Source organism: Panthera uncia, assembly GCF_023721935.1.
Source record: "Panthera uncia isolate 11264 chromosome B2 unlocalized genomic scaffold, Puncia_PCG_1.0 HiC_scaffold_25, whole genome shotgun sequence".
Lineage (NCBI taxonomy): Eukaryota > Metazoa > Chordata > Mammalia > Carnivora > Felidae > Panthera > Panthera uncia.
The window spans coordinates 11,590,741-11,610,546 of record NW_026057581.1 but is presented as its reverse complement, the minus strand read 5'-3'; the positions used below and the strand labels follow the sequence as shown (position 1 = coordinate 11,610,546).

At 44.1% G+C, this 19,806-nt stretch overlaps 1 non-coding gene across 1 annotated transcript; it reads left to right on the top strand.

Annotated features, from left to right (window-relative positions):
• The first annotated feature begins 12,867 nt into the window (after positions 1 to 12,867).
• LOC125908517 (U7 small nuclear RNA) lies at positions 12,868 to 12,930 on the top strand. Its single transcript, XR_007453398.1, has one exon. It is a non-coding gene; the product is annotated as a U7 small nuclear RNA (small nuclear RNA).
• Positions 12,931 to 19,806: the final 6,876 nt, after the last annotated feature.

Genomic DNA, 19,806 nt, shown 5'->3' with positions numbered 1-19,806 from the left:
GTCAGTTGAGCGTCTGACTTCGTCTCAGGTCATGATTTCGAGGTCTGTGAGTTCAAGCCCCGCATCAGGCTCTGTGCTGACAGCTTGGAGCCTGGAGTCTGCTTTGGATTCTGTGTCTCCCTCTCTCTCCCTGCCCCTCCCCTGCTCACTCTCTCTCTCTCTTTCTCTCTCTGTCTCAAAAAATAAACATTAAAAAAATTAAAAAAAAGAAAAGAAAATGGGCAAAAGGCATGAATCAACACTTCACCAAAGGGTCCATACAAATGGAAACAAGCATATGAAAATATGTTCGGCACGATTAGCCATTAGGAAAATACAAATTAAAGCCACGCAATATCCCTGCACCTCTATCAGAACAAAAAACAGTGACACTTCCAAATGCTGCTGAGGAGGTGAAGAAATTGGATCCCTCGTACATTTGATAACCGCGAATAGTCCGGCCATTCTAGAAAACAGTTTATGGTTGCTTTAAACAATTAATATACAACCACCGTAGGACAGAGATAGTGCCCTCTTGAGCATTCCTCCCAGAGAAACGAAAACTTAAATTCACACAAAAACCTGTCTGTGAATATTTACAACAACCTTACTTGAAATAGTCCCGAACGGTAAGCAACCTGGATGTCCTTCGACGGGTGAATGGCTAACCAAAACCATAGTTCATCCGTGCTGTGGAACCCTACTCAGCAGTAATAAGAACGAACTATTGATGTAGGCAGCAATCTGGATGAATGTCCAGAGAATTATGCTGAGTTAGAAGAGACAATCCCAAAAGGTTACATGCTGTATGGGTCGGTTTATATAATATATCTAAACTGGCAAGATTATAGAAATGGAGAAACAATTAGGGACCCTAGGTTGCTAGGCTCAAGGAGGGGATGGAGGTATAGAGAAGCTGGTGTGGTTATAAGAGGCCACGATGAAGAGTCCTCGCAGTGACAGATATTCTTTGCCTGACTGTATCGATGTTAATGACCCGGTTGTGATAGCACAGTATTGTCTTGCAAAATGGGAGTGAACTGGCTAAAGGGCACATGGGATCTCTGTATTGTTTCTTACAACCTCATGTGAACCTACAATTACCTGAAAACAAAAATAATTAGTCTAGGCCCGTCTGGGTGGCTCAGTCGGTTGAGCATCCGACTTCGGCTCAGGTCACGATCTCACGGTCCGTGGATTCGAGCCCCGTGTTGGGCTCCGTGCTGACAGCTCGGGGCCGGGAGCCTGCTTTGGATTCTGGGTCTCCCTCTCTCTCTGCCCCTTCCCCACTCATGCTCTTTCTCTCAAAGATAAATAAACGTTAAAAAAAATTAGTCTAAAAAGTTAAGTGCTGCATAGATCACCCCAACAGATACTGAATCACCAGGACTATGGGAGGACTTGGATGGAACCAGAAATGCTGCCTGGGAGTCACCTCTTACCCACTTTCTGCCACCACCTCCAAGCTAGTACTGTTTTCCAAAGGGCGCTGAGCCCAAGGCTGGAGTTTTCCTAAAGACCTGAGGTCATCTTGACACTCTGCCCCAGGGAAACATCTCCTGGCCGTTTAGTCCTTCGTATTCTCCATTATCTGGATGTCTCAAAGGCCCCGATGCCCTAGGTTTGGGGGAAAAAAAAAGAGGCCTTTATGGTTGAAGATTTCCACCAAGGCTCGGATGCTATTAGGGGCAGGGACCAGCATACCACCCTCAGGTCAGACTGGACCAGCTGCTCCTTTGTGGTCACCAGTGCGTAAAGCACCCCAGTTTTCCCATGTTCCGGGAGAGTTCCAACAATAGTTCAAAGGACCTTTCTCTTCTGCCATAGAACCTGCTGTGTCTTCCATATGACTGAATGTTTACTTTATAGAGTCTGAGTCAGCCCACATTAACGGGGAGTTGAACTTTGAATTGGCAGTGTCTGAACTTGAAGGAAGCTAAACTGGTAGAGACTGAGATATTGTTATGTAAAAGTCTAGGTTGTTTCCACTGGCCCGGGGAGGTGGGATAGGCGGCTTATGAGGTCACTTACAAGCAAATAAAGAAGCCACCTTTACTATGCACATCGCAGTGAAGACTGAGCATCCATGCAACCCGACAACATTCCTAACTCCGCCTGCTATAATGAATGCCTTGTTCTCTAATTCTATACCTTCATAGCACTGACCTGGCAGAGTTCTTACCCCATTAAATACACCCCCCTGAGCAGCCCTGAGCCTGTTTTCTTATATGTAAAATGAGACACAGGTATTTGAAAAATCTGTAAGAATTCTTCCGGGTCTTATAACTTCTGACCCTAGGAATGGCCTTATCTTCCAGCGCTGCCTTGCAAAACTGTCATTTCAGCGAGTTAAAAATAAAAGTGTATCAAACCAGAATTTATTTTGGGGGGGGGGGGGGGGGGTGGGAAGCAAGTCTTTCGGTAAGGAAACAGTACATCAGTGGATCGATTTGTTGGGAAAAGTAGGCCCCAGTCCTTCATCGGAAGGAAGAGTGGAGGATAAAATATAGGATGAATTATGGTGTTTAAGCAAATGAAGGTAATTTGGGTTTTTCTGCCTCTGTCCCCAGAGGAAAAAGGCAGGGAGGCAGCAAAGAGGAGAATGAAGGGACAACAAGGCAGGACACCTGGAGGAGTATTAAAACCAAGGACTGGTGAACGATGCCAAGTGGAGGCAGGAACGGGGAGGCCGTGACGCGGAGGGCTGGACCTCGAGTCCGGATACAGGCCAGTCTGACCTCCATCTGACCCCCGCCAGGGGAGGAGGGGCGGAGGGGTGGTGGTGGTGAGGATCCCGGCTGATATCTGGCTTACGTACCCTTTTCCATTTACCACTTTCTCTAGGAAACCTTGGCTGGGCCTTTTCATATGGTGACCTATCTCCTTTTCCACATTTTTACCAACTTTGGTAAGATACTTAGCCTACTCTGCCCTGATTTAGAGTTATTTGCATTTCCGCCTGACATAGCCCACGCACGGGATTGCGAACCCTGCGGGGACTCTAGCCGCCTGGTGGCAAACATAGTAAGAGCCCAATAGTAATTTATTGAATGAAATTTGCTTCTTAGCCTTTCTCCTCTATTCTCCTGGGGGCTTTTAGTTGGAATGAGTCATACCGTTGAGACACAGCAAATAATAATAATGACAATGAACGGGAACATAAAAGGTATTTCTTATTTGAAAAAAAAAAAAATTTTTTTTTTCCGGAGTGCCTTGCAAGCAGGAAATCATATATATGTGATTGGGGTGGGGTGGCGTGAGGGACTGAGCCTTAATATTGAACCACCAGCTCTTTGATCCCATCTTCAACTGACAAAGATGCACACAGCATAGACATTCATCCCCCATGTAAAATTGGACGGATGTCTCAGGGAACGCTGCAGGAACAAACTTTAACCTCATGACTTCTATTATTTGGTAATAAAAGGCTTAAAGCACAATGTGAGCTTTTTTTAGATGCTAAGTTCCAGGTGAGTGATGTGTTGTTAATTTCATATTAATGCAGGGTGCCAGCAGACCTCAGCGCAGAATCTAAAGAAGAAAATCACTTTCCTGCCGCTCTGACACCCGGTGACCGGCTTGAGCTCATTTTTTGCCATCTCCTAGATGAAATGAACATCCTTCCCACAATGATGCAGTATAGATATTTCCAACACGTGGACCAGGCCTCCCCACTGGCAATCATGGAACGAAAGAGAATTCCTTGCTAAACCATAGTTCTGTCACCAGCGATTACGAAGCCCCTACTAAGCATTGATTGATATTTGTACCCTCACTTCTTCCTTCTCTTTGTGACTGAGACCTCGTAACACCGTGTTTTTCTTATTTCTGTGCATTGAATATAGCTTCCTGCTTTCCTTTCGGCATCTTCCTGGGATCTGGGCATTAGGGAATGCTATACCTGGATTCCCCACTGAAAAGCTGACAACACTCTATTGTCTGCTTACGAATGATCTTCCTTGTATGGAAGATGATAAAGCAAAATCTAATCACAGCTATGTCCCCAAACACACTTCGGGTTTGTTTGCCTACATCTTTGGAAGGCTTCAAAAATTTTCACCCTTGATATTGAATTAGAATTCTCTCCTTCCTCATCATGGTATGTCCCTCCCCCTAGAGGTGATGGAATGTTCCTTCCCTGCTCTTGCCCAGTCACTACCATCTCTGCTATAGGTATGGATGATATATCTTCTTTCTTCCAGGTCTGTCTTATAGTATTTCCTTTTACGACCACCGAATTCAATGTGGTTCTTTAAACAGGTGATATGTAGGACAGAGACGAAGAAAGAGAAGAAGGGAAGAAGGGTCACCACGTACGCCAGACCACCTGGACAGGAGAGGGACCCTTTGTGAATTTCTGGTTCTATGGTCTTTGCTCAAAAACTTGAAAAACTTCAGGACGGAGGGAAAATAGAAGCTTGGGAATTTTTAGCAGTAGGTGAGCGGTCTCTTCGTCAGGCAAAGGATGGCTTAGACCAAGTGAAATGTTCAAGCGTCTTCTGGCTTGTCTGAGCATCCAAACCTTCACCCCTTCTTTTCTCTTTTTCCTTCCCCTCTTTGTAGTCATTATTCTTGTGGCTGATCTAGTGAAAGTTAAGCAGATGTTCTAAATAGAAACATTTACAAAACTTCAAGGGGGGAAAAGAGGAGGAAGATGTGGCACTACAATCAAGGGCGTGAAGACACTCCCTTGACTTTGTTTGCACCTCCATATTCCTTTAGGGCTGCCCTGCTCTTGAGTGACACGTCACGAAGCACCACATGCATGCAGGTGTTTAATACATTAATGAATATTAGCGACTGATGAGAGAGAACCTCACAAAGCCTACAACATTTCACTTGGTCTGTAAAATGAAAACAGAAACCACTTCCACTCTTTTGGGGGAAAAAAATATGGACGTGTCTACTCAACCACATTAGACGTGTCCATCCCCATGGCTAAGCTGCCTGCAGAGCCCTGTCTCCATCATTAGGACTCTTCCCCAGGTTCAGACACTAACAGACACGTGGCCTCCTGACTCTGTCTTCCTTTACTGGCCCTTCTCTCTTTCTCAGCCCTTGGCTCTCCTCTCCTCTCCTCTAGTTGGCTCTACTCCTGCATCCAAGAGGAGATTCTCAGTGCAGGGCTTGGTGGCCCAGCAGACATGCCTACTGTCCCACCAGAGGAGTGTGGGTCTTTTTTTTTGCCTGGAAGCCATCAAGTCTCAGGCACAGCCATCTCCATTCAGCATTTTAAATTAAAACTGCCAGGGTGAGGCTTGTGTGAGTGTTCCTCCTGATATAAATTGTCAGCTTCATTGTAGCTTCTATTCTTATATCTGTCAGCTAAAAGGCCCCAAAGAGTTAGATTGAAGAAAGAGACAATAGTCTGCCAAAGATAACGTAAGGATCCGGCCTGGCCCATATGGTGAGTATAGTCAGTAACTGTTGTGTGTCGAACTCATGTTGTAATGCTATTGCTTTCCCCCTCTTTCTCATCCGCCCCCCCCCATGCAGTTTGCCCTCAGAGCAAGTGGGAGGGGGCCAGTGCCAGCAACAGTGAGCCTAAGATGCACGGAAGAGATTCAGAACACACTTCAGGATAGGTACAAAATTTGCTCATCTTTTCCTGTTTTAAAACCCTTAGAGCGCATTTTTGCCAACATTTACCAGCGTGCTACCAACTGTGAATTTATGTGAAGAATCATGCTTAGCATTTCGGGGTGACGATTCCATTTTTAACATTTTGCTCGGTCTTTCTTTCAGGAAAGTTTCTCCAGCCCTCAACTGATCGCAGTCCATAAACCAAGGTCTGAAAAAGACCGGAATGCCCGGAGGAAACTGAAGGTAGTGGGTTTCACAGGAGCCCTTGGCCACTGAGGGGACTTCAGAGTGGAGAATCGTGGGGGCGGGGCGGGGGGGGGATGTCTTTACGCCTTTAAAAAATCCAAATAAACAGGGAGAGAAGCGCTCTGAGCAGCAGGTCAGAATTGCCCTAGAACATCACAGGTTTGAACTGCACAGGTCCATGTACGTGTGGATTTTTTATAGTACAGTACGTAAATGCATTTTTTAGAAAGTTTATTTATTTTGAGAGAGAGAGAGAGAGCAAGTGGGAAAGGGGCAGAGAGGGAGGGAGGGAGAGAGGATCAAGCAGGCTTCACGCTCCGCGTGAAGCCCAATGCAGGGCGCGATACCACAACAGTGAGATTATGACCTGAGCTAGAACCGACTCAGACACTCAACCAACTGAGCCATCCAGGCACCCCATATTACAGTACTTAAATGTATTTTGTCTTCCTTATGATTTTCTTAATAACATTTTCTTTTCTCTAGCTTACTTTATTGTTAGAACACAGCATATAATACATATAACATATATAATCCATGTTAATTCAGTGTTTATGTTATGGGTAAGGCTTCTCGTGAACAGTAGGCTATCAGCTAAGGTTCTAGGGAATCAAAAGTTATAGCAGGATTTTCAACTTTATAGGGGTCAGCGCCCCTAACCCCCATCCCCGTTTTGTTCAAGGGTCAACTGTATATACTTTTAAATGGACTTTACAGATAAATCCCGAGTATTCCATTTTAGGTTCAAATAGAAGAGGTAAAGTAGAATTTCTCTCTTCCTTTGTATTTCATAACAGCCCAAGCTGATTCAACACAAATAAATGACTATGCTGTAAGTATCCTGAGGGAAAAGTTGATAAGCCAGACTCTATTCTCTTCATATGTGTATAAACAAATACTTCACTTAAAAAAAAATCTTATCAGATGGTAAGCACTTGGAATTTACCTATTCTGAATGCAGGGCAGCTGCTTTGGGAAATAAAAAAGTCATTTTTAAGCTGATTTATGAGTACTGATAAATCCCTTAGATTGAACGCTGCCTTCCTTTTTTTAGTGGGCAGTCCTGAGGGCAGGGGGAGAATAGGATTATCTAGAGTCATCCCTGCAAGTGGTGGAGGTAAGGTAATCGCCAACATTTCTGTTCCCTTCCCCCGCCCCCGGTTTCTTCCTTTCCCACGCCCCAGAACCATCTATGGTGGTTTCCAAAGCCAGATATTCAGAGTAAAATGAACCTGGGTGGAAGGGAGGCTTAGCCAACGCTCCACGTGGGGGGCCAAGGTCCTGGCCTCGGGAGGCCCCTGATCTGTCATTCAGCTTTGAGTCCCTGTGCTCTCTCCTGGCCTTGCCCTGGAAAGCACACAGCCGGCTGCAGCTGGGCTCGGGCTCTACCTCGCGTTCCTGTTTATTACTACTTCAGCTGTTTGCTGCAGGGAGACAGGCAGAGTCCTGCTCTGATTGGCTGCCTTTCTCTGACGTAAACAGCAGGCTCAGCCAATCAATAGCCCGCACTCCAAGAGCAGAAAGATGAATTGTAACAGCCAAGGCCCTGGGAATTAAAAAAAAAAAAAAAAAAAAAAAAAGAGCAACCCCTCCCCAACCCCCGCCCCCAATCAAAACCGTACACAAGGCTCCTGGAGGGGAGAGAGAGAGAGAGAGAGAGAGAGAGAGACTGAGACTGCTCTCTTCTGCTGGAAGCCCTCTGGGCAGGCCTGTTTGCACCCCAACTCCTTGGCGCTGGGCCGAGTTCACACCATTTTCAAAGTAGGTCATTCCAAGTAATCCCAGCAGAGGAGGGATACGCCGTCAGCCACAGTCCACAGAGCCTGCGAGGAGGTCCAGACCTTGCAGTGGAGGCTGGAACGTGCCGCTGGTCCGCCTGGTAGGAGGCGGCTACTGCGAGGTGCTCCCTGCCTTCCTCGAACAGCCAGACAGGCTTGCTTTTAAACAAATCCACTCTCTCGGCCGTTTACAATTGGTCAGGGACTAATACTCTGGACAAATCTCTAGCAGGACTTCGCTCCTAACCTGAATGAAAATTCGCTGTGAGAAGGATGATGTCATCTTGATTCAGCTCTTTGTTCTTCGTGTTGGGAAAATTCATTGTTATTTATGAGGCTAGCGAGTTTCAGTGTCTGCGAAGACACTGGTACCCCCAAGGACAACGCAAGTAGAAATAAATAGATGCATGCAGCATTTTCCGAAATAACATGTTGAGGAATATGCATATAAAACAAATGGATATATCATTCCAAACAGAAACCTCATACGTGTTCTTAAGTACATAAAACCCTTACACTGTAATTCATGCAGATACTGAAAAAAAAAGGTAAACTCCACTTTCTTGATCAATGACATGCATAGACACGTGTCAAATAATGGTGAAAAGGTATACGTCTCTTTTAAACATGACCTGCCTTCAGGTATCATCTACAAGTTTCCTTTGCTGTGCTGTTTCCTCAGCTTGTGCTAACCCCCCTCTCCTCTTCTGGCAAAACATACCCACCTCTACAACCCCTCTCAAATTCTTCCTCTTTAGGAACTCTCTGGCTCCTGATTTTCAGTGATTATTTCTCTCCATTCGGAACCCTTGCAGCAATGAAAGAAACCCACAACACACACCTAGGAATAGCTTATGTATGATGTGGCGACTAATTGTTTATCACACCGTAACTCCTGGAAAGCCAGGGCCAATATCTGGTATTTCAATAGTACATCATAGGTACTTAGCATACATATCGCTTTCAAGACAAAGGGAGAACACTAACATTTATTGAATGCCTCCTAGGTACCAGCTACTGCGCTGAGATTTCTATCAATTCTCGGAAATTATTATTTAGAACACTTAACAGCCTTAGAACAGAAGATTTGCTTTCCACCATTTTAAAGATAAGGAAGCAGAGGCTTAGAACAGTTACATAACTTACCCAGGATCAAACAGCCAATGAACAGAGGAGCCAAGATTCAAACACAGCCATCGGACTCCCTGCTCTCTCTGCTACCCACCCTGATGATTCTCAATCTTGGCTGATTAGCTTCTAGATATTTCAGATGCCTAGGCCCCCCGTCTGAAGGTTTTGATTCAGATTTCTAATCCCAGGAGAGCAGGGAAGTGTTTATGTCCTTAACTGCTCTGAGGCCAGCAATGCCTTGTCTATAGTAGCAGTCAGTACATGTTTGTTAGATGAATAAGTGAATTCAAAACATCTAGAACGGTGGTATTCAGGCCAGGCTATATATTAGAAATCACCTGGAGAGCTGATTAAGCAATGCCTCTCTCCAGGCCCTTCCCCCAGAGATTCTGATGCAATTGGTCCCGGGTGGGGCCGCCTGGCAGGTCTCCTGGTTTTCAAAAACTCCCCAGGCGATTCACATGTGCAGCCCAGGCTGAGAACCATTGGTTTAGAGTGAGGTCATGGGATATGCACATTTTATAAAGCTCCACAGGTAATTTTGATCGGCAGCCGGGGTTGAGAACTACCGCCTACACACTATGCTGCCTCTTTCTGGGTTTTATAAATGGGAAAGCATTACTTGCTAAAAATAATTCTGTCAACAAGTATGGGCTGTGCTCACCCGTGCACAAAAGCATCCCCATTTGGGGTACATTACAGAAGAAACAATAGAGCCTGCTGTCACCTGATTTCCAATCTGTAACCAGTTCAGCGCTAACTTGTTCTCTGATCTTTATCTGTCATGCACTGGTTGGACAGTGATTTATGAAACTGACAGACTAGAAACCTTGTTTTGTAGGTAGAAGAAGGAGAGTCTCTTGTCTACTGAGCTAAAGGATAGCTTTTAACCTTCGTGAGCCTCAGTAATCAATTTGTGCGAATGTTCAAGCACTGATGTGCACATTTTCACTTCCAAATACATGGGGAGAGATTGGGGAAGAAACAGTATTAAAATGCACAGCTGCCTGGCAGTTGAGATATGGGCAAGAGGGAAAAAGGATAAAGACCATGACTCTTTGTGAACCCCAGACATGGTTAGTAACACTTCTTATCACCTGGAAATCAAGGAAGATGACGTGCCATGGGTTTATGTGTTGTTAGGTTTAGCATTTCTTAAAATGCATTATCCAGAACGTATCTGAAAACAATTTGATATTGGGGAGGGATCTTATTACTTGTTATAATGAGCCCAACCAACCCTGACGCATTAAACATTTTGTAAAAGTCATATTGCCATTGTATAATTATTATGAGCACATAAACAATAGCTACTGTTAGGAATCAAGGAACGGGAACATTTTAAAGAGCTAGGTATTTTATAGTCAGGGAAAGCCACTTTTTATACACACCATGAAATTTGTATGCAATTAGTAATAGGTGACTTTCATTGAGCACTTAACCGTGCCTGGCAGTCTTTGACAAGCTCTTAATGCATTCTCTTGTAATCTTACCACAAAAAGATGAACTAGGTACTATTATAATCTCTTTTTGCAGATAAGACAACTGAGGCACAGAGGGGCTAAGTAACTTGCTCAAGGACCCACAGCAAGTAAACCGGAATTCAAACTCATTCGGTCTGATTTCATTGCTGATGCTTTTCACCAGTATCCATTAGAAATACTGTTTTCTCCATGCTGATGTTATTATGCTGTTTTCAGAAATTGTATCTTTTTTCATTTTATGTGACCATGACATACAGTAATCAGAGAAAATAGATTTCCAGAAGGAAGTAAGTATTGCTCAGTCCCAAATTTAATTCCATACTCCCTCCTTTAGTTTTTACTACTAAACACAATTCCCAAAACACCATTCTTACAGAATTGAAATGCAGTTCAATAAATATGTTAAGCATCAATTCGTGTAAGGTTACCACACAGGATTAGAAAATACAGCCCTTGTCTTTAGGACAAAAAAAAAAAAAAAAACAAACCAACAAACCGCAACATTTTTTTTTTAATGTTTATTCATTTTTGAGAGACAGAGAGAGACAGAGCACGAGCAGAGGAGGGGCAGAGAGAGAGGGGAACACAGAATCTGAAGCAGGCTCCAGGCTCTGAGCTGTCAGCACAGAGCTCGATGAGGGACTCCAACTAACAAAATGAACCAGGAGATCATGACCTGAGCCAAAGTCAGACACTTAACAGACTGAGCCAACCAGGCACCCCAGGAATCTTTTAGAAATGCAGACAGATCCTGGCATCCCATCCCCATTTACAATCCTTTTTTTTTCTTTTTCTCTCCTCATACGGTTCCAAATCCACAACCCAACCTTGGAGACCCTGCATGATTTGGTTCCTCCCCATTTTCCAGCTCCACATCTCTCCCCTCACCCTCCTGGGGGTGAGTTTCAACAATGTGAGGTTTCTCTTGGAAACTTTGATGCACCATTTTTTTTTCCAACGACAGAAGCGACTGTTCGCATCAGGTCACACGCATCCCTCCCTGCCCACTCCTGTAGCTGGAAACCCTCTGCATCCCGCAGATTTCAGCTTGAACATCACTTTCTCAGAAAAGCCTTCCCTGATGGTGGGAACCAGGTCCTACCGCTCTGCTGAAGTCTCTCATAGCCTTCTCTACTTCTCATTCATGGAACTCACGCATTGCCTGTGACAGTTATTTGCGTAGTCATTTGTTGAGCGTCTCTGTCTCCCCGCTGCTTGTAAAGTCCCACTTACAGGAGGGAGGAGAGTGTGTATCACTCTTTCCCCTGCATCTAGCACCCTGCATTCTACTACATGGTAGAATCCAGATATTTCTTCTAAGATACGCTCTTCCATTTAAATGTCATGTGTCCCTTTGGTCCCAGGGCTGGCGATGGCTCTGCTGTAATGGGTCCCATTTCTCGTTCTTTCTCCATACCCTGCACCCACCTCCTCAAATCATCCTAATGTTAGGGTGTCGCTTGCTTCCTGCTGGGACCCTGACTAATACAGGTACAAATTAGATGAGCAAAAAACAAAAACAAACAAACAAAAAAACCACAACAGTGGTCCAATAAATGCATAGAGAGAATTAAATACTCCTAAAATTTTTTAACACTTTCATCTAAATTTCTTTTCTTTTCTTTCTTTCTTTCTTTTTTTTTTTTTTTGTTTAGTTTATTTATCTACTGAAAGAGAGAGAGTGCCAGGGAAGGCCAGAGAGGAAGAAAATCCCGAGCAGACTCCACATTGGCAGTACGGAGCCCGACGCAGGGCCCGACCTCACGAACCATGAGATCACGACCTGAGCCAAAATCTAGAGTTGGGTGCTGAACTGACTGAGCCACCCAGGCGCCCCCATTGAAATTTCTAAAAACCACAGCAGCTAAGCATTTGCCTGAAAATTAGACGTATACTTGAAGAAAGAAGTCAGGATATGTTGTACTAGGGGATAAAAGGTACAGTTGGGTTCTTGTAAAACGTGTTCCAAGTGAGGCTAAACCAAGGGAGGGGATCCAGATGCCCAACTGTGTCCCAGCTGCCACCGCAAGGCAAGGACAACTGGGGATCCGGAGGGCGCCTTGTAAAAACTGTCAAGTAAATACAACTTTTGTCCTGTTCCGTTAACAGTGCTCAGGGGCTAGAAGTCCGCAATCAAGGGGCCAACGGGGCCAAACTCCCTTTGAAGGCTCTGGGGGAGAGTCCTTCCTTACCTCTTCCAGCTTCCGGCTGTTGCTGCCAAACTTCCACGTTCCTTGGTTCGTAGTTGTCTCACCGGGTCTCGGCCTCCGCTGTCACGTGGCATCTTCTCTCCACGTGTGTCCGTACCACTGCTCACGCAGAACCACCTCATCTTAACTTGATTACGTCTTCAAAGACCTCGTTCCCAACTCGGCTCACGTTCACAGGGCCTGGAGGCTAGGACCTGAACACAGCTTTGGGGGCCACGCAATTCAACCCACAACCCCTAAACGTATAAAACCGATTTCTTCCCTCCTTCCTTCTATTTTATGTAGAAAATGTTGGCGCCTGTTGGCATCCTTTCTCTCTTCTGTTTTGGCCCATCAGGCTCCAGGTCTGTCATTTTCGTTGGTGGCTGTTAACTTTACAATTCGGTCTTTCGATTATAGAATATAATAAATCAAGACTGTGGCTGAACTGGAAGCAGAAGTAGTATCTCCCAGTGTTAGTGTTAACAGCTCTTTTAGAATTTGTCTAGCAGGTTTTCTGGTCTTTACCGGAAGACCCCCCCCCCCCAAAAAAAAAGTAGTATCTCCCAGAGGTGGCTATGGTAGCGGATAGGATTTGCGCTTTCCCTTCTTAGGAAGAGGGTGAGGGTGTCTTCGTCTTAGTTGCAACAGTTGCCTGCCGTGGGGCAGATGCATGATGCTGTCCCTGTCCTTGTTACGGGGTAGAGTGATGAGGGGAGTGCCTGGTGACCAAAGGGTAGACCATCCCAGTTATCCGTGGGAGACTGATGGGGGTTGAACGAAAGAGAAAAGAAGCCATTTTTTGTTTCCTGCTTCTGATGGAGCTTCCAGAAGCTCCTGGGTGTCTACTCAGTCAGGGCAGTTCTAGCACCTGTAGCAGCAGAGTGTGCCCTGCCCTCACAGAGCTCTGACCTTGGCAGTGGTGGTGACAATGGTAGGTAACTGTGGGCTCCTGACTCTTTAGTGTGAGTAGGGGCTCTTGGCTTACTTCTTCCATTCCTTCTCCGATGTTCTCCCTTGCTTTACGCAGATCTGAGTTTCTGACCTAGATCGTTGTCCATCTTTTCAAAGGATTTCTTGTAACCTTTCTTGCAAGGCAGGTCGACTTGTGACAAATTTCCTTAATTTTTATTTGTCTGAGAAAGTCATGACTTTACGTTTGAAGGATCATTTCGTGCAGTAGAGAATTCTAGTTTGGTGGATTTTTCTTTCAACATTGAAAATATTTCACTCCACTCTCCTCTTGCATGGTTTCTGAAAGGAAGTCTGATATAATTCTTGTCCTTGTTCCTCTGCAGGTAAGTTAACAAAAAATAAATCTCTGGCTTCTTTCAAGATTTCCTCTTTGTTTTTGATTTCCTACAGTTTGAATATGATATGTGTAGGTGTCGAATTTTTGGTATTTATCTTACTTGGTGTTCTCTCAGCTCCCTGCATCTGTGGTTTGGTGTCATTAATTTTGGAAAATTCTCTCGCTATTACTTAAACATTTTTTTCAATTGTCACCCAGTTCTTGGATAGTCTGTTCTGCCTTTTCAATTTTTTTTTCTCCTTGCATTACAGCTTGGGAAGTTTTTACTGACATATCTTCAAGCTCACTGATTCTTTCCTTAGCTGTGTCCAGTTCCCTGAGGAGCCCATCAAAGACATTCTTCATTTTTGTTACAGTGTTTTAGCTTTCTGGCGTTTACTTTTGATTCTTTCTTTGAGTTTCCATCTCTCTGTTTACATCACCCACCTTCCGCGTTGTCTCCTTCTCCTGTTAGAGCCCTTAACATATTGACCACTGTTTTTTCTAAATTCCTATTCTGATAATTCTCAACTCTGTCACGTTGGAGTCTGGTTCTGAGGCTTGCTTTGTCACTTCAGACCGTGGTTTGTGCCTTAAATTACGCCTTGTATTTTGTTGTTGTCGTTGAAAGCTGGACATGATATATGGGGTGAAAGAAACTGAGATAGTTAGACTTTTGACATGAGGTTTTGTGTGAATCTGGCCAGCAGTTAGGCTGTGTTTACCCTTTGCTGTATCTATGACATCAGAGGGTGACATTCCCTCTGGGGTCACTGTTTTTGTCTGCCCCATTGTCTCTGGGTTTTCCTAGAGACTCCTTAAATGGGGTCACAGGCCTGTAGGTCTTTCAGCTGTAATCACCGTTATTATACAGAAGCCCTGATTGATGTGGTGGGAAGGTGTGGGGGCAGGGAAAGTGTTTTTCAGTCCTGTCCTTAGGTCTTCCTTCCAGGGAGCCAGAGTTGGGTATTTCCCTTCCCCTGGTTGGTTACGTTCTGGCAAAACCCCCCTCGGTTACATCCGGTTACAGTTTCTCTCGAGGGCAGGCTTTTCTGAGGAGAATAGAATGCTTTGGGCTTCTTTAAAAATGTTCACTCCTTCACTCCCACTCCCCAACCGGAAGCAGGAGAGGATTTTCCACCCATCTTCACTGTGGGAACCTGGTAGGACTCCTGGAGTTTAAAACTCAGGAAAGCGGGTGGGAGGCCTTTGGGACCAGGCCCCGCAGAAGTTCTTAACCCCCAGTCTAGAGCACTCAGAGCCTCCAGTAATTGGTCCATTATAGTTTAAGTGTTCCGACTGATGCTGGCTCTGGCTGTGCACTTCTGTTCCATGTCAGCTGTGATTCTCTGTGTCTGTCTGTCTGTCTGTCTGTCTCTCCAGTTTTGGGGACAGCAGTTTGCTCTGTGACCTCAATTCTCTGGTGGATCCCAGAAGAGTCACTGAATTTTAGCTTGTTCCACTTTCTTCTCGTTGGGAGGACAGGGGTGACCATTTTCCAGCTCTTTGCAGGTTGGCCTGGAAACTGGAAATTCAAATACAACTTTTCAAGTTTATCTTAGAAAACCTGAAAAATGCAGGAAATTGTTAAGTAGAAAATAAAAATCTCCAATAATTTCACTACACAGAGATACTCACTGGTAAACTATGGGTAGATATTTTTTTCCTATGCCTATGTGTATGCAGGTGTAATATATGGAACATAGTTTTTAAAAGAATTAGTCTATACATAGTTTCACAGCTTTCTTTACTCACAAAATTACAGGCTCTATACTTCCCCATGTCAGGAAAGGTTCTATATTTAATACTGTTATTAATTGCAAATATTGCAAAATATGTAGTCATATTTAAATGGAGATAACGTAGCAGAGAGGCTAGGTTCATAAATTCTGGGGTTGATTGCCTGGCTCAAACCCTAGTCTTTCTGCTTATAAGCTACATGATCTTGGTTAACTTCTGTCACCTCTCTATGCCTCAGTTTCTCACCTGTTAAATAGAAACAATAATCCTCACTGATGTGAGATTGAGTAAGATAGTCACGATTATTAGAACAATCACTTAGAACGGTGGCTTATTGAATCATTCATTACATGTCTCTGGCAAAATTAATTTTAAAAGAATCTATTTTGTGAGGCACCCAGGTGGCTCAGTTGGTTAAGCATCCAACTTCAGCTCAGGTCATGATCTCAGGATTCATGAGTTTGAGGCCCTCATTGGGCTCTCTGTTGTCAGCACAGAGCCTGCTTCAGATATTCTGTCCCTCGCTCTCTCTGCCCCCCTCCCTCTCCTGCTCATGCTCTTTCTTAAAAATAAACAAACATTTAAAAATAAAATAAAATGATCTATTTTGCATCTTGTTTGTGTATAGAAATGCAAAATATTTTAGTGCATGCTACAGTGTACTTGCTCTGTAGTCATTTTCCGTGGGGGCAAGAAGGCACATTGGTGAATGAAGCTGGCTTGCCAACTTTGATTGCTTCTCCTCCCTTTGTCACACCATTGTGTCGTTATCACATCATTTCCATTTTAGGGTTAAAGACGGTCTTATGCAAACAAGAAGCATGCAAAAAGCACTAAGCACACCCATACACACCACCACATACCAAAATGGCACACACAAGCAAGCAAACATAACTCTAAACAAGCTATAACTTCAAACTCTCAAAAACACATTTTCCCCAAAGCTCAACATTCCTTTGAGTCATTTTGTAATTTTCTTACATCATTAATATCTCACTGCCATGTAAAGTCTATGCCACGTAAAGCCTTTTGTTTGTGGGTTCTATTTATAGTGCCTTTGTGATTTTCCAAATGCAGCCAGTCTACAGATCACTCACCTTTCGTAAGCCCCACGCTCTGTATAGCACAGCTTATCCACGTCTGTTAGCGTAGAGGAGACCACCGCCCACCGGACCCCACCAATCTAATAAAAACCCACGAGAGTCTTATTTTCATGCTCCCCTTATCTGTTATCTCTCACATTCAATTAGCTTCCACGTTCCTGTGGGTTCTTTTTCCTCTGGGATGTCTTCCAAATCCATCTTTTCTGGTACCGTCTTAGCACAGGCCCCCATCCCTTGCCACCTGGCCTATTATAATAGTCTCCAGGCTGTTCTTCTTGCCTCCAGATTTTCCCTGTTCAAAACCTCTCACCACAACACTTTGACCTCCTCAAAATACTAATCTGATCATTGAACTCTCCCAGTTAAAGGTGAAGTCCAAATGCTTTTGTGTATCGTTCAAAGCCCCCTCGCATTCCCATTCTCGTTTCCAGCTTCACCTGATGGCAATCCTTCCCGCTCCCAATTCACCCTCTGGATTACCCTGCCCCCTGTTGCAGCCCCTATTTTTCTCTACTTTATCCTTCAGAGCTGGTTTGATGTCACCGCCTCCAGGAAGTCTTCTTTTTCCTTTTCCTTTTTAGGCAGAGTAGATCGCTCCATTTTTGGGTGCTTTGTCAGGGGGGTTCATATAATAAGACCCACTTGGTACCATATTACAGAGCAGATGTGACCTTCTATATTCCCTGCTGCGTCTGAGCTCTGAGGGCAGGGACCATGGGGCTTTCACCTCTGTGACCTCCCTTCACCTCCCAAACCCAAATAAGTAATATGTGGTCAAGAAGGGTTTTCGAATAATTGGCATTCATGCAAGCCTACTTTGAGATGGTGTGGGAAGGGGGGTGGGTGGGAAGGAGAGGGGCAGAGGGAGAGAGAGAGAAAACCTTAAGCAGGCTCCACATTCAGGGTGGAGCCCAACATGGGGCTCGATCTCACAATCTTGGGATCATGACTTGAGCTGAAATCAAGAGTCAGATGCTCAACTGACTGAACCACCCAGGCGTCCTGAGATGCTGTATATTCTTAAAGGAAAACATAGAATTAATTTAGGAACTTAGTGTCTGTTGTTTTTGTTGTCATTAAACTTCTGAGAGTTTCAGGGATGAAAAATTGTGTTACACTGGGGCAGGATCCTCTAATTAGTACTCTTGCTGGCCTGAAAATGGCAATCCTTCTGCCTGAAGGCTTCAGATACACACATTAAAGGAAGTAAACACAGGGAGGGTCCCCGGACGCAAGTTGGCTCAATATTCTCATTATAAAACAGATGAAGAGATGGGACCTGGAGAGGTTAATGGTGTTGGCCAAAGTGAATGGAGGAGAGAAGCAGTATCGAGAATTCATTCTAATTCAGACTCTTTTTCATTAAGTCAGAGCTTAAAAAAAACAAAAGCTGTGATTAAGACTTTTGCTAATTCAAGTTAGTCTTTTCCCCAAGTAAGCTGAATTAAGGAGCTATAGTTATAGCTATTTTTTTTTCAACCGGCACAGTTTTTATTAGAAAGTACTGACCCACATATAGTCAGGTGATAATGGACCTTATTGTCTGTTCTCATTACCTATCACCGGAGGATGCTGGTAAAGTAAAGTGAAATAAGATACTCCCCTTGAACTTGAAAATATCGACTTCACAACACTCAGAATGCATACGTAACTGGTAGCACCAGCTGTATGAGTCACTTGAGAAGGAAGGTCCAGGGGTGCCTGGGCGGCTCAGTCGGTTAAGCCTTCTGACTCTATTTTGGCTCAGGTCGTGATCTCAGGGCTCATGGTTCAAGCCCCTCATGGGGCTGCATGCTGACAGTTCAGAGCTTGCTTGGGATTCTCTGTCTTTTCCTCTCTCTCTCTGCCCTTCCCCTGCTCATGCCCCCCCACCCCCACACCTCTCTCAAAATAAATAAACTTTAAAAAAAAAAAAAGGTCTGAAAGACAATCCATACCACTTGAAATGACTTGCTTAGAATTTCAGGGATGTGACCAGAATGTGATTTTACTAAGCTGGTCAGTTATACTGTACCATAGAATATGGCCTGTTAAGATTCTTTTAAGGTAGAGGGAAAGAATTGTGTTTATCCAGTATTATCCAGGGCCTAACACATGGGATCTAGCATTTATGAGCATCGAGATCACTACAGAGGGATATACTCCACAGTACGGCAATGAGAGTTCATTCATGGCCTAATTAAAGTCTCTCTAGAGGCAATCCAGCCATCCCTCTGTGTGTTGATTCTGTGCATCTCAAACAATCTTCTGGTTCCAAATGGACTTTCCTGATGTTGAGAAGTGGGCAATGTAGATGATAAACTTTAAATTTCCAACCATAAGAAAAAAAAAATAGCTTCTATTAGAAACTTTTAAAGTGATGTTATGGTTTATCCATCAGTCTCTTATGAGGTTGGTTAATGTGAACCATAACTCCTGCATCTGGGTATGCTGAAAAAACCCTAACATGTCCAGATCTGCTGAAGCTGAAGACCAGACTTTGGTATGCCTTGCTTACTGTAGGAAACTGCCAAGGACTGGGTAGCCAGAGGCAGTTTTGTGTCTCTTCTCTCTAACTTCAGCCCAAGACTGGTACTGTCTTTTAAGTCGAAAGGAATCACTAAAACATGATAAAGATGGGGATTTATCGATATTATTTCTAATACTAACCTGCACTGTAGTTCGACATTTATATATTCTGCTATCCTCTCTTCCTTCTTCCCTGGGACCCAAATTAAGTTGTCCTCCCAATGCACCAGGGATGGGTCACATGACCACCAGGAAAATTAGTTGGTCAGAGAAAGACAAAGAGCATATGATTTCACTCATATGTGGAATTTAAGAAACAAAATGAACCAGAACAACAAAAGAGAGACAAACAAAAGCATACCAGACTCTTAACTATAGAGAACAAATTGGTGGTTCCCAGAGAGGAGGTGGGTGGGGGGATGGGTGTAATAGGTGACAGGGATCAACAGTGCACTTATCTTGATGAATAACATACAGAATCGTTGAATCGTGATATTGCACACCTGAAACTAGTGTGACACTGTGTGTTAATTAGACTGGGAAAAAAGGAGAAAGAAAGAAAGAAAGAAAGAAAGAAAGAAAGAAAGAAAGAGAAAGAAAGAAAAGAAAAAGAAAGAAAGAAAGGGAAAGAGGAAGGAAGGAAGGAAAGAGAAAGAAAGAGAGAGGAAAGAAGGAAAGAAGAGAGGAAGAAAGGAAGAGAGGAAGGAAGAGAAAGAAAGAAAGAAAGAGAAAGAAAAGAAAAAGAAAGAAAGGGAAAGAGGAAGGAAGGAAGGA